A 14166-nucleotide genomic window follows, 5' to 3' on the forward strand; every position below is an offset into this window, starting at 1 on the left:
ATGGTACAGTGCAGTGAGCATTTGCGTGAGATAATAAACAGACCTGGGTTCAAATCCTAGCTCTGAAAAAAAAATTCTAGCTCTGCTTCTTAAAAATGGCTTTGGTAAGTTACTATCACGCTGAGTTTTCTCACCTGTAAAGGGGGAATAATAATATTCACCTTGTAGGTTTGTCGTGAGGAGTCAGTAAGATGAGGTATTAATCCAGTATCAATGAGGCTGTGTATAAATGTCAACTGTACAAAAAATGGACAGTGAGCCATCTGCAGCCCATCTGACCCCAGGGTAGGGTCAAGTTAGGATTCATTAATACGTTCCAGTGCTTTTCAAGTTCCACTGTGCCTCCAAGGCAGTGGGTAACCTTGCTAAAATCCAGGTTTGGATTCAGTAGGTCTAGATGGGGCTTGAGGGCCTACACTTCTCACAAGTTTCCAGGTGATACCACTGCTATTACTCAGGGACCATGTATTGAGTAGTGATATGTTTTAACCTTAGCTAGCACATCTAACCTAGTAAGCTAATACAGCCCAACCATCTGTCCCTCACTGCTCTTGCTTAACTCAGAAGTTCTTAGCACCATTTAACCAACTGGTGTCTTTATTTCTGCAGAATATCAACTCTAAAAATAAAGATTCCTGAATCTACCCCAGGAGATTCTATTTCTGTAGGTGAAGTGGGGGTGCTTGGAATCTGTATTTTTAAAAGGCACCCTAGATGATCCTAATGGGAACACACCACATACCAACTACCGCTAGGTGTTGAGCCAGCATGTTGAGATCTATTAGTTATTATAACTGAAGCTGAACCACAACTCATATAAATTCTGAGTGCTACATCAAGGAACTGGGCACCACAGAGGCTTACTGACAGAAGGGTAAACAGGAATGAGTCACATCTCTTTGGGCAGTTGATTCATATCATGACCAGTATTAGAAATCCCTTTCAATTTGCCACTGTTATTAATAAAATAGTCATCCATCTACACATTTATGGGATTCTGAGTATGTGACCACTGATGGCAAAAATTGGATGCTCCTGGCTTTTGCTTTGTGAAGCAGCAATATGCAGTGTTTAAATGCTTAGGCTTTGGGGTCAGAGAGACCAGGGCTTAAATCCTGGCTCTCTAGCTGAAAAGTCATATGATCTGTGGGTAAGTCACTTAACCATATAAACAACAGTTTTCTTATCTGTAAGATGCAGATAACATTACCTATATCATAGGTTTCTGGTGAGGATTATCAAGACAAACAATTCTATTCTCACTTAGTCTTTCCCACATTTAAGGATGGCAACCTGATCCCTCCAGTTTATCGGGTCAGAAGACATACAGTCATCCTTGACTCTATCTTATATCCTACATTCAGCATGGCAGCAAATTCTGTGTTCTTCACTTTCAAAATAAACACACAATCCAGCCAACTCCTCTGTTCCTCTCCTGGTTCATGCTGCCATTCCTGTTTTTGCAATAACTTCCTAAATGGTTTCTGGGGTTCTATTCTTGCCCTGTCACCTTTTATTCTCAATATATTAACCAGAGTGATTGTGTTAAAATGCAAGTAGATCATATCACTCCTCCGATCCAACCCTCTGCCCAGTTTTCTCAGAATAAAAGCTGATGTCCTTACATTGGTCTTTTATAAGATTCTAGGTGATCAAACTCCCTGTTGCCTCTCTGACCTCATTTCTGATTATTCTCTCTCCTTTGCACTCTACTCTAGTCATGGAAGTCCCCTTAGTTTTTTGACAGACATGTCAAGCAAGCTCCAACCTTTTTTCTTTACCCTGGAATATCCTGTTTGCTGTGCTCTTCTCTCTGATACCTGCATGACCAGCTGCTCCTGTCTCAAGTTTTTGCTCAAACATTGTAGTGTTGCCTACCCCAGACCACCCCATTTAAAATCTCTTCTCCTGAGTCCCTGTACTCAGGAGCCCCCTTACTCAATGCTACCTTAACCTTTTCCAGATAATCTCCTAACACATTGTATAATTTGTTTTTTTATGTTTGCTGTTCATTGTCTTGTGTCACAGGAATGTCAACTCCATGAGGGCAAGGGTTTGCATTCCTGGACCTAAATGTACCAGCACCTGTTACATAGTGGATGATCAATGCATGTTTTAAAAATATGTGAATAACAAAATAAAATGTTTATCACAGTGCCTGGCATATAGACAGCATTGAGTAAATGGTATAGTTTTTTTTTTTTTCTGTAATACCATATATGTTATAAGTGGTAGTTTTTATCCCTTGTGCAACACCTGAAAAACTGTTCCTGTCTTGGAAACTCCTGCCTAGACTCTGGACAGCCTGTGTTTGTACCTCAGAGAATCTCTTACCATAGCCCTGTGCAGTGGATGAGCTGAGATTCCCACTCTTTTTCTGTCAGAGATGAACAAGTAGACACATGGGGCTACATTATTCATATATGTAGGGTGTTATAGAACCAGAGCAGAATGGATTCCCAATCTCTCAGTTCTGAGCCAGGTTCTTTCTGTGCTGCCAGGAAAATCAGAAAGAAGGAGAGTACTCCTTACACCAAGTTCTTAGCTTTCCCAAGCCTGGATTACATGTTCATCAAACACCCAAAGTGCTGAGGTGCATAAGTGCCAAGATAATGTCAATAGTCTAACATGAGACTCATTTATCTACATTACCTTGAAACAAAGATCTGTAAATTTGGGTGACATTGAATTGAATGACAAAGATCAATTACAAGAACTTTCACACAGCGGATAAAAAAAATCACTGATTCCCCAAAGAGATTGTAAATGTCTTGTCTTTTTCTGTTATTTGGCTAGAAGAAAGTCAGTTTAGAATAATGCTAAGCTGTGGTAGAAATAAAATGTATTATAATAAATGTACTGGAAATTTAAAAATGAAGACCAAAACATCTTGTAATTTTGTTATACTTATAAATCCATGGTTGTCACTTTAATATTTTCTTCTGCTTTTTGCTTATAGCATGTTATTTTTACATGACATAGTAATTTTTCTCTTTTGATTTAATATATCCTGTACTTTTTAGCTTTAACTATCCAGTATTTAGAAACATTCTATTTAACAGTTACATAAAATACCATCTGGTTGGTGTACCACAGTTCATTTAACAATTTTCTTATTGTTGGATTTGTGGTTTATTTTCAATGCTTCACTGTTTACATGGCACTGCAATGAATGTCTTTGCATCTGCAGCTTTTCCTGTAGGGATTCCATCTTCCCACTCTCCCCTGCCTTGATATCAATTCCAAAGAGTGTTTCTACTGGATTAAAAAATATTTTATGGTTCCTTTTTTGCTCTTGTTTATGGTTTGGGATGGTTTCATTAGCTGGCTAATATATATTTTATATATGGGAAATTAGAAAACAAGACCATAATTCCTGGCCTGTTAATTTTCCCATCCAGGCAATAGCTTCTATAATGGATGCATCCTGGAGATGATACTGTTGGAATTGTTTTCTTCTCTGGAAATATACTTAGTAATTAAGGAGATTTCTCTTTTTTGGAGGACTATATTGTCATCCATTAGGTATCTGAGCTCTTTATTTTTTTTTTACGATTTATTTATTTATTTATTTGAGAGAGAGAGAGAGTGAGAGAGAGCTTGTATGAGCTGGGGGAGGGGCAGAGGGAGAAGGAGAGAATCTCAAGCAGACTTGAGCACAGAGCCTTAAGCAGGGGCCCAATCCCAGGACTCTTGAGATCATGACCTAAGCTGAAACCAAGAGTCAGAGGCTCAACTGACTGAGCCATCCAGGCACCCCTATATATCTGAATTCTTGTTTAGATTCCCTTGAAACAAGCTCTGGTGCGGGATGAAGTTGGAGTCAGAAAACTTGGATTTAAATCTTAGTATGCTATTGTTAAAACATGCTTTGTAAAGTTCTTAACATAGCAAGGTATTATTTTCTTTTTATTATAAGAAAAGAAAAAAACCCAGTTATCAAAATGGACTCCCAAATTCCCAAAGAGTGTTCTGAGAGTTTAGATTTCTGCTTTGGTTTTTAGGCCTTTTGGTTCTAGAAAGGTAGTTCCATGGTGCACATGAGATTATGTTTTCCAGTGGGTTTGTTGTATATGGTAGAAAGATAGCCCTGGATTTGAGTCTAAGGAGATTAGACAGCATCTCTGAAACGGGCATAATAAGTGGGATGGAGGGAGAATTAAATGAGAGAGTGTAAGTCAAAGTCTTGTGCTAATTACCTGCCCACCCCCACTAACCTTCTCACCCCAGGAGGGGTTAATAGATATAGTCACAGATTTTTTTTCAGAAACTTTAAGGGAGGAAGAGTTTATTGTAGCAACAATCCATTTTATTTTGGTGTCCATAAAATATTTAGGAGCATTTCAAGTAGTGTTTTCTTATTTCAAGGGCATCTTGAATTATTTCTGGAGATAGTCAACCCAGCTGGCTACATTCAGCAAGTGAGAGCCTACATTAAGCTATTTATTTCAATATATTTGCTATGCACTGTGTCTTTCCTGTTGGTCCAGATAGAATGGATTTATTTTCAAGTCAAGATGAATGCTTATGTCTAAGACTCAGAGTTTGGATGCAGAATTGCAAGCATTAGTAGTTTAAGAGCATAAATATTGCTGCAACTTGTCCATGAGATGGAAAGTAATAATTTTCCTCCTCCATTGCAATCCTATTTAAAAAGGTCTTTGTTTTACTGTTGAAAATGTGTTATTTCTATTTCTATACTACTTTGTATTTTATATAATATGTTCACATGAGTTACCTCAACCAAATCTTACTACACTTCCTTGAGGGATTCATATTTGAAAGGTATTTATTATTAAACACTCACCATGTGTTAGGTTTTGTTACTAGGCACTTTGACATGACCTTCTCATATAATCTTTACTTTCAGTGCTTGATGAAATGTAAGTAATTGGAAGACAGGGTAACCAGGCCACAAACCCAGGTCTTCGGTTCTTTGTCTAGTGCTTTATTTATTTTCTTTTTTCAATAAACTTGTTCTTCAAGTTGATAGTGTGATACTCTAGAAAGAGCATGAGTTTGAGTCAGAGGGCTGGGGCTTTAATCTCAGTGAGTAGCTCATGGGATACAGGGAGAGTCATGTTCCCTCTCTGGGCCTGAAGTACCTCTCTTGTAAAATGAAGAGTTTAGATATCATGGCCTCTTTGGTTTCTCCCTGCACTGACAATCCATGTACCTTTGGGACACACTTCTATAATGGGAAGATTTTGAGGGTGTGCTTTCACTGGATCACTGTCCAGATTTGGAACGAAGTTTATGGGGTGATCTTTAGGTTTAGAACGGATCTCCACCTGACTCTACCCCAATTTCAACAGTCTTGACTTTTGGTGCATCAAACAGCCTGCTCAGGGAAAATCAGAAGTTTGATCTGATCTTGCCTCTCTGTTTAACACAGAAGACTTCTTCCTCATTCTCAAGGAAAATAATGAGAAGAGAAAATAGAATTATTATGATCTATTTTTATAATGACTTCAGATATGTAGACTGTTATTGTTGGCAGGAACCTTGGCAAGGATTTGTTTTACCCAATATTTTAGAATTCTAGGAAACTGAAGTTCAGCTCAGGGGAGTGCAAGGAGGCCTAAGGTCTCAAAGTGAGTTAGAGGCAGTCTAAACTAGAACTCAGGGCTCCTGGCTTCCAGTAATTGGGAACTTAGAGCAATGCTGATTTTGAATTCCTGCTAGCCATCAAGTATATAAAGCTGTGGGTTGACTGACATAGTCTTAGATTGCTTTAATAGAAGCAGCAGAAATACAATGTGTGGCACCAATAAGAACATAGGTTTTGAACATCCAGGACATGCAAGTATTGTGGTAAGACTGGAGCATAGCGGGTGAGGAGAAAAGTGGTGGCAGGTGAAACTGAAGAGCCAAGTAGGACATATGTCATGGAGAGATTTTTATTTTTGAAAGTTGTGTCTGGATAATCATCCTTCCATATCTTCACCTTTTTCTTTTTTTTAAGATTTTATTTATTTATTCATGAGAGACACAGAGAGAGAGAGAGGCAGAAACACAGGCAGAGGGAGAAGCAGACTCCATGCAGGGAGCCTGACGCAGGACCCGATCCCGGGACCCCAGGATCACACAGCGACCCCTTTGGCCCCTGGGCCAAAGGCAGGAGCCAAACTGCTGAGCCACCCAGGGATCCCCTCTTCACCTTTTTCTATTTGAGGAATAGAAAGAGAAAGGGATCTAGTATGGAAGACCAGATTTGTGCCTATCTTGGGCAAGACATTATCTATAAGCCTTGTTACTTTACCTTCATGGGATCCCTTTTGTGTATTTAGTGCCTCACATCCTCTTAGGCTCTTCTCTGTTCCAGTTCAGCCATTGTAACAGTTCTGCTCAAGTTTCCACCAACCTCATTGTTAACAACATCCCAATAAAGTGTGTGCTGCTTTCTTTCCAGTATGCTTGCGAGAGCTTGCCCAACACTCACACATGTACAACCTGGATGTATGAGAGAGTTAGTGCTCCATGGAACATTTCTCAACCAGTGGGAAAGGAAAGTGGGGACTCTTCTAAAAGGAGGCCAGAAATGGGTCTGGTTGGCTAGTATCTCCTTGCATGGGGTTTCCTTTTCTCTCCATCCATCATTTCTGCTGTCTGGTGCAGACAGACAACTACATGTACACAAGTCCTTATCTTAGGTTCTGCTTTCAGGTGGAAGCCAGGCTAAGATATGATTTGTTAAGTGAGGATCATAATATAAATTCCTTGTGAGTTGTTAAATAAGGCACATACACACAAAACATTATAAAGATTAAATGAGGTATGCACATAAATATGCAAGTAAAACATATACTGTTATCCTTCATACCAATTAAGTGCTGAAGAAGTATTACATATTTTGATATGGCTACTGCTTCTGTTCATGAGCTTATATAAATTCTGGTGTCATTATCCCACATTTTAGTTGTGAAATTAGACACTAAGTTTTAATATAGTAAAGTGTTTTTTGTTTTTTTTAGGCCATTTCAGTATAAGAACAAAAAACATAATAAAACAGATTTATTTGGATCCACTTCACCCATGATTGAGAAACTTCTAACTTTAAACTTTGAATTTCTCCACTTTGTTTTTGGTGTTTCCAGGGGGCAGACTTTCATGTACTTTCTGCTACTGTAGGAGATCCAGCATTTCCTTTTCCTCTCCTGCTGCATATTTGAAGACAGTTTTGTGCCTATTATGCAGATGTGGAAACTAAAGCTTATATGCTTTCTCAGCTTGTTGAAAGTCATGCAACTAGTGAGTGGTAGCCTGTTGAACTGGGTCTAACTTTAGAACCCAATTTCAAACCCATAATCCCTGTACTGTATTAGTTCAGTTGGTTCCTCTTCAATATTTTTCTCATGATTCAGTTATACAGACATATCTCAGAGATACTGTATTTGGTTCTAGACCACCACAATAAAGCAAACATCACAATACAGCAAGTCAAATGAATTTTTTGGTCTCCCAATGCATATAAAAGTTACATTTATACTCAACTGTAGTCTATTAGGTATGCAATAGCATTATGTCTAAAAAACATGTATGTATCTTAATTAAGAATACTTTATTGCTAAGAAATGCTTAGCATCATTTAATCATTTGAGCTTTCAGTGAATCATAATCTTTTTGCTGGTGGAGTATCTTGCCTCATTGTTGATGGCTGCTGACTAATCAGGATGGTCATTGCTGAAGGATAGGGTAGCTGTGGTGATGTCTTAAAATAAAATAACAATGAAGGCTACCACACTGATTGACTTTTGCTTTCATGAACAAGTCAACCATGGTGCATGATACTGTTCATAGAACTGTATGAGAGGGTTAGTGCTCCAGGAAGCATTTCAAAACTGGTAAGTAGAACCTCTTTCAAAATTGGGGTTAGTCCTCTCAAACCCTGCTACTGCTTTATCAATTAAGTTTGTGTAATGTTCTCAATCCTTTCTTGTCATTTTAACCATCTTCACCGGGAGTAAATTCCATCTCCAAAATAACTTTCTTTGCTCATCCATGAGAAGTAATTCCATTCAGGTTTTATCGTGAGATTACAGTAATACAGTTGTATCTTCAAGTTCCACTTCTAATTCTAGTTCTCTTATGATTTTTACCACATCTGTAGTTATTTCCTTCAGTGAAATATTGAACCCCTCAAAGTCATCTATGAAGGTTGGAATCAGCTTCTTCCAATAGTGGTATTTTGACCTTTCCCCATAATTTCAAATGTTCTTCGTGTCATCTCAAATGGTGAATCCTTTCCAGAAGGTTTTCTTTTTTTTTTTTTTTTTTTTCTTTCCAGAAGGTTTTCAATTGACTTTGCCCAGATCCATCAGAGGAATGACTCTCTATGGTAGCTGTAGTGTTACAAAATGTATTTCTTAAGTAATAAGACTTGAAAGTTGAAATTACTACTTGATTCATGGGTTGCAGAATGGATGTTGTATTAGTAGACATGAAAACAACATTCATCTTGTACTTTTTCATCAGAGCTCTTGGGTGACCAGATGCATTGTTAGTAAACAGTAATATTTTGAAAGGAGTTTATTTTTCTGAGCAGTAGGTCTCTGAATATTTTAGTGGGGCTAAAATATTCAGTAAACTATGCTGTAAACAGATGTGCTGTCATCCAGGCTTTGTTGTTCCATTTATAGAGCATAGACAGTATAGATTTAGCATAATTCTTAAGGGCTCTAGGATTTTTGGAATGATAAATTAGCTTTGGCTTCAACAAAGTCACCAGCTGCCTTACTCCCTAATAAGACAGCCTGTTCTTTGAAGCTTTCAAGCTGGCACTGACTTCTCTTCTCTAGCTATTGAAGTTCTAGACAGCATCTTCTTCCACTAGAAGGCTGTTTCATCTATACTGAAAATCTGTTGTTGAGTATAGCCACCTCATGAATTATCTCAGCTAGATCTTCTGGATCATTTGCTGCAGCTTCTGCATCAGCACTTACTGCTTCACCTTGCACTTTTATGGTATACAGATGGCTTCTTTCCTTAAAGCTCATAAACCAACCTCTTCAGACTTTTCTTGCACAGCTTCCTCACCTCTCTTAGCCTTTATAGAATTAAATAAAGTTAGGGCTTTACATTGGGCTAGGCTTTGGCTTGAGGGAATGTTGTGGCTGGTTTGATCTATCCAGACGACTCAAACTTTCTGGATATCAGCAATAATGCTGTTTTACTTTCTTGTTATTTGTATGTTTATTAGAGTAGCATTTTTAATTTCCTTCAAGAATTTTTCCTTTGCATTCACAACCTGGCTAAATGTCTGGCACAAGAGGCCTAGCTTTTTTTTTTTTTTTTCTCTCAGCTTTCAACATGCCTTCTTCACTAAACTTAATCATTTCTAGCTTTTGATTTAAAATGAGAGATGTGCAATTCTTAATTTGAACACTGAAAGGCCATTATAGGATTATTAGTTGGCCTCATTTCAATATTTTTGTATCCAAGGAAATAGGAAAGCTTGAGGAGAGGGAGAGAGACATGGGAATGGCTGGTCAGTGGAGCAGTCAGAGTACACACAACATTTACTGGTAAAGTTCACCTTCTTATGTGGGTGCAGTTCATGGTGTTCCGGTAGAGTTACAAGAGTAACATCACAGATCAATGATCACAGATCACCATAATGAATATAACAATAGTGAAAGAGTTTGAAATATTGCAAAAATCGCCAATGTGTGACAGAGACATAAAGTATACAAGTGTTGGAAAAATGGCACCCATAGGTCTGCTCAACTCAGGGTTGCTCTGTTCTCCTTCTATTTGTGTGAAGTACAATATCTGTGAAGTACAATAAAGTGAAGCAAAATGAAATGAGGTATGTCTGTAGTTATTCTTATATACCTAGGGAGTATAGATGATTTTAATTTTATTTTTTCAGAGACAAGAACAATTTTACCAGAATGAAACCCCCATGACAAAGGACCCCAGGAAAGAAATATCATCAGAAAAAATAGAGGAAGTTTTCATGGAGTTGCGATGAATCAGAAACTTTTAATGAATCCAGTTGTATTGTTTACCAAGTTAAGATCCTCTTAGATGTCAGGAGATAGATGCGTAGATGTCAGCTCATAAAGTACCATTCTGGTGTGATAGCAAAAATATGAGAGGCTGGAGTCCCTCTGTGCAAAGAGATAATGAAGGAGGCCAGAGATAAGTTGGAAGAAACACTAGTTACCAAGAGGGATAGCAATTGTTTTTCATTAAATCAAATATTTATGAGACTGGGATTTGATTACCCATGGTTTAACAATTCAAGGGAAAGATAATTTTCTAGAGATGCCCAAGGTGTTGGTGTAATTCAGATAACTGTATCTTGTATGAAAATAATTAACCACTAGAATTTGGAATGCATGCAAATTGTGATGGGGATAGAAGATGTTTTGCAATATGAAGGCTTGATGGTGTAACATGTTGGAAGGATTAAAATATATCTTGTTGTCATAGGCACCATTCCAATTCTTGTCAATACAGAACATTTGGTTTTGATATTTGATTTTACTAACATTTATGGAATGCCTGTTGTGTGTCAGACACTTTTATGTTGGTTTTAAAATTTTAATAATCCTAAAAACCATTAAGTTATATATTATTTAATTTTATGTAAGAGGGAACTGATATTCAGAGAAATTAAATGGAGCTCAAGGACAAAGAACTAGGTGAACATTTGGCTTGGTACTCCTGTTTCTATGGCACCAAAATCCACAGTCTTTCTCCCATACCACTCTGCCATTCCTAAACCAGGTTCAGGCATTCCTAAACCATAATTTGTGACCCAAAAGGGGGTTACGGAGACCTAGTCTGAAATCTGCAGTCTAGGTGGAGCAAAAAAAGCAATACATTATTTTGAGTGAGGATAAAATAAGGGAGGTCAAAATCATTCATCAAGTGTGCACACTGATTCATTGCTGGAAAAATCCTGCTCATTACCTTTGGTGAAAAATGAAACAAAGTCTATTAGAGATGAAGGAACCTGGCATTCATGTGATTCAACTTCCTCATTTTACAGACGAGTACCCTGGAGTCCATAAGGGGTAAGTGATTTGTCCAGGCTTGTTATGTGATGATTCAGTGTCAGAGCTTGCTCACCAAAATTCTAGCTTTTTGTTCTCTGGAACTACATGAGAAAAGACTAATTCTCCTTCTACATGACAGTCCTTTAAATATTTTTGTTCTCAAGTCTCCTTTTCTTTAGTCTAAGCATGCTTAGACTGGTCAAATGCTTCCACTGTGGCAGTCTCCAGAATTCCTCACCACCTTCAGTTTTTTCCAGAAGTGTGTCATATTGTCAATTGTCCTCTCAAACATTGGTATCTGGAAATTAATATGTCATCTCAGCTTATATCAGTAAAATAGTTAATGAAGGAGAGTAAATATAAGCTCTTGCAACTTGCACAATTAACATTGAAGCTACAATTTTTGGTTTTAGGATTATGGAATTATGAATTTTGGCAAATAGAGAAGAATTGGAATGACTGCTTTTCTTTAAATTTATGAAAATGCTGGATACAATAAACAAAAGAATTTTTGCATACATAGCTAAAGATTAAACCAAGAACAGAAAATACCCAGATGACAAAACAAAGAGGAAGCTCAGTCAGAGTGGGAAAGCTGAAAAGCTTATATTGTAACATCATACAGAATTTAAAGTCTAGGGACTGGTGACTAGGATTCTCTGATATTGGTGGCATCAGATTATTAAAGGCCTCAGATTTCAAGCTTATGCTATTGACAAACTACTTGCCTAAAAGCAGAAGCCCTGAAAAAATCCTCTATTTCTGAATAAGGACCGGAAAAACCTGGCCTGCCTTTCCTGGGAGGACGCAAGGCATTTTGTAGTCTACCTGAGGCTATGTCTGGTAAACAAATCATGACTGGAAATTAGAAACCCAGGTCTGCATCACACATGGCTGTGGGATAGGAGTCAAAGTAGTACCAAACCAAAGAACGTAACATAAAAACTGGTCTAAAAACAATGAAAACTATGGATATTAACAGAGGTAGATTTAAAACAGGGATGCTTCCAAAGTACCAAGACTCCCAAAGTATTGGTGAAGATGAGCACACATCAAATATTAAAAACCAGGGACACCAGGGTGGCTCAGCTCAGAGCATGATCCTGGGATCTGGGATCGAGTCCCACATCAGGAGCTGCCAGGAGCCTGCTTCTTCTCTGCCTATGTCTCTGCTTTTCTCTTTGTCTCTCATGAATGGATAAATAAACCTTTAAAAAACAAAACAAAAAAAAAACCCAAATATTTAAAAATCATACAATAGAATAAAATTCCATGAGAAAAATCAGCACATAAAATATGTATCAGCAGATGAGCTAAATATCTCCTCCATGTATAGCAATAATAGATCAATCTAAAAGATATTAAAATAGGGGTAGCCCGGGTGGCTCAGTGGTTTAGCACCGCCTTCGGCCGGGGGCCTGATCCTGGAGACCTGGGATCGAGTCCCACATCAGGTCCCTGTATGGAGCCTGCTTCTCCCTCTGCCCGTGTCTCTGCCTCTCTCTCTGTCTCTCATGAATAAATAAAATCTTAAAAAAATAAAAGATATAAAAAAGATATTAAAATAAATAGATTTAAAATGATCAAAGAAATAAAAGATCAAAGAGGAATAGAAACTAAGGTACAAACCAGTTAACTTGAAAAATCACAGGTAGATTTGAAACAGAACAAAGTGAAATGCTAGATACAAAAGAAAAAAGTCATTAAAATAAAACACTCAGTTGATAGATGAAGAGAGAAATAATTGTTTTGAAGACAGATTTGAGAAAATTATCCAGAATGTAGCATGGAGAGGTAAAGAGATGGGAAAAAAAAAAAAAAAAGGAATTGAGACTTGGAAGCCAGAGATTCAAACATTAGAGTAGTAATGAATGGAGATAATAGGATAGAGGCAAAATTGAAAGAAGTAATAAGTGAAAACTTCTAGATTTAAATACATGAGTCTACAAACTGAAAAAATATACAGGTTCTGATCAGAATAAATTAATTTACTTAGTAAATATTTAATGAGAAGCCTTTATATGCCAAATACTATTGTAGGTGCTGAACCAAACAGATAAAAACTTTTGCCCTCATAAAGCTCAAGTTAAGGGTTGGAGAAAATGCACAATAAACACAATAAACAAGAAAAATAAAGCAAAGAAATGGGAGAATAGTGCTTACCTTCTGGTCATCTGGTACCTGTACAGCCACTCTGCCCATGTATATTCTGTTGTGCTTTGAGTCAGAGATCTGTTCTTGTTCGTCTCTTCACAAGGCATGGTGTATCATGATTCCTGTCACAATCTAGATGTCCAATCAAACTCAGACAAATTTAATGGAATTAAAGTCTCTGTAATCTATTCTCACCATCTTTTTGCTCTGGTTAATCTCATCTTACTCATTTCCAAGGCTGTACCCATCTGTTCCTGGAAAGAAGAAACAAAGAACCTTATTCCCTACCTGCCTGCAGCCATGCCTTTGGAATTGTCATCATCATTTTGTGCTTGTCCACTCATCTTTATCCTTAGTGCTATTCCTTTAGATTAGTCCTCATGATCTCCCTTTTAAATGATTGCAACTACTCCTTAATTGGTCTTTCCTAGTCTTCTCTCTCTCTTCTCCAAATACTGTCCAGACTGGCAATTAGAATAATTTTTCTAGAATACATTTGAGTATATAATTTTCTTGATTAAAGTCCATCAATGCTCTCATAGCTTTCTTAAATGATACAAGGCATTCCATTTTCTGGCTCCTTCCTACCTCCTCACCCTCCCTTCTCCTTCTACCTCATGTGCCATCCACACCAGAGCACTTACAGTTCCTTGGTTGCTTTCAACATGTTTCTGTCTCTTTACTTATTTTGCTACATCTATATGACAAGCTTTTCCTTTCTTAATTCTCATTCCTGTCAGACAAGTCCATATTCATCTTGAGATTCAGTTTAAGTAGAATCTCCTCTATAGTGCTTCTCCTGACCCCCATCTTGCAGTAGAACTAATCCTGTTTTTTGAGATCCTATGTACTGATTAGAGTTTAGTCATAATGCTTTTATACTTGCTTTATATCTGACACATCTCTCATACCCAGTAAATGCTTTCTGAAAAGGGTAATAGCTAAAGGAATGATGATTGGCACAAAGAAAATGTCTATTTTGAAATAGATAATTGACTTAGTTGGC

The 14166-nt window shown here is 37.5% G+C and overlaps 1 pseudogene; it reads right to left on the bottom strand.

Annotated features, from left to right (window-relative positions):
* Positions 1 to 7588: 7588 nt before the first annotated feature.
* On the bottom strand, positions 7589 to 13267 carry LOC118351754 (tigger transposable element-derived protein 1-like; annotated as a pseudogene).
* Positions 13268 to 14166: the final 899 nt, after the last annotated feature.

The sequence above is a fragment of the Canis lupus genome, chromosome 21, assembly GCF_003254725.2.
Source record: "Canis lupus dingo isolate Sandy chromosome 21, ASM325472v2, whole genome shotgun sequence".
NCBI classification, from domain to species: Eukaryota; Metazoa; Chordata; class Mammalia; order Carnivora; family Canidae; genus Canis; species Canis lupus.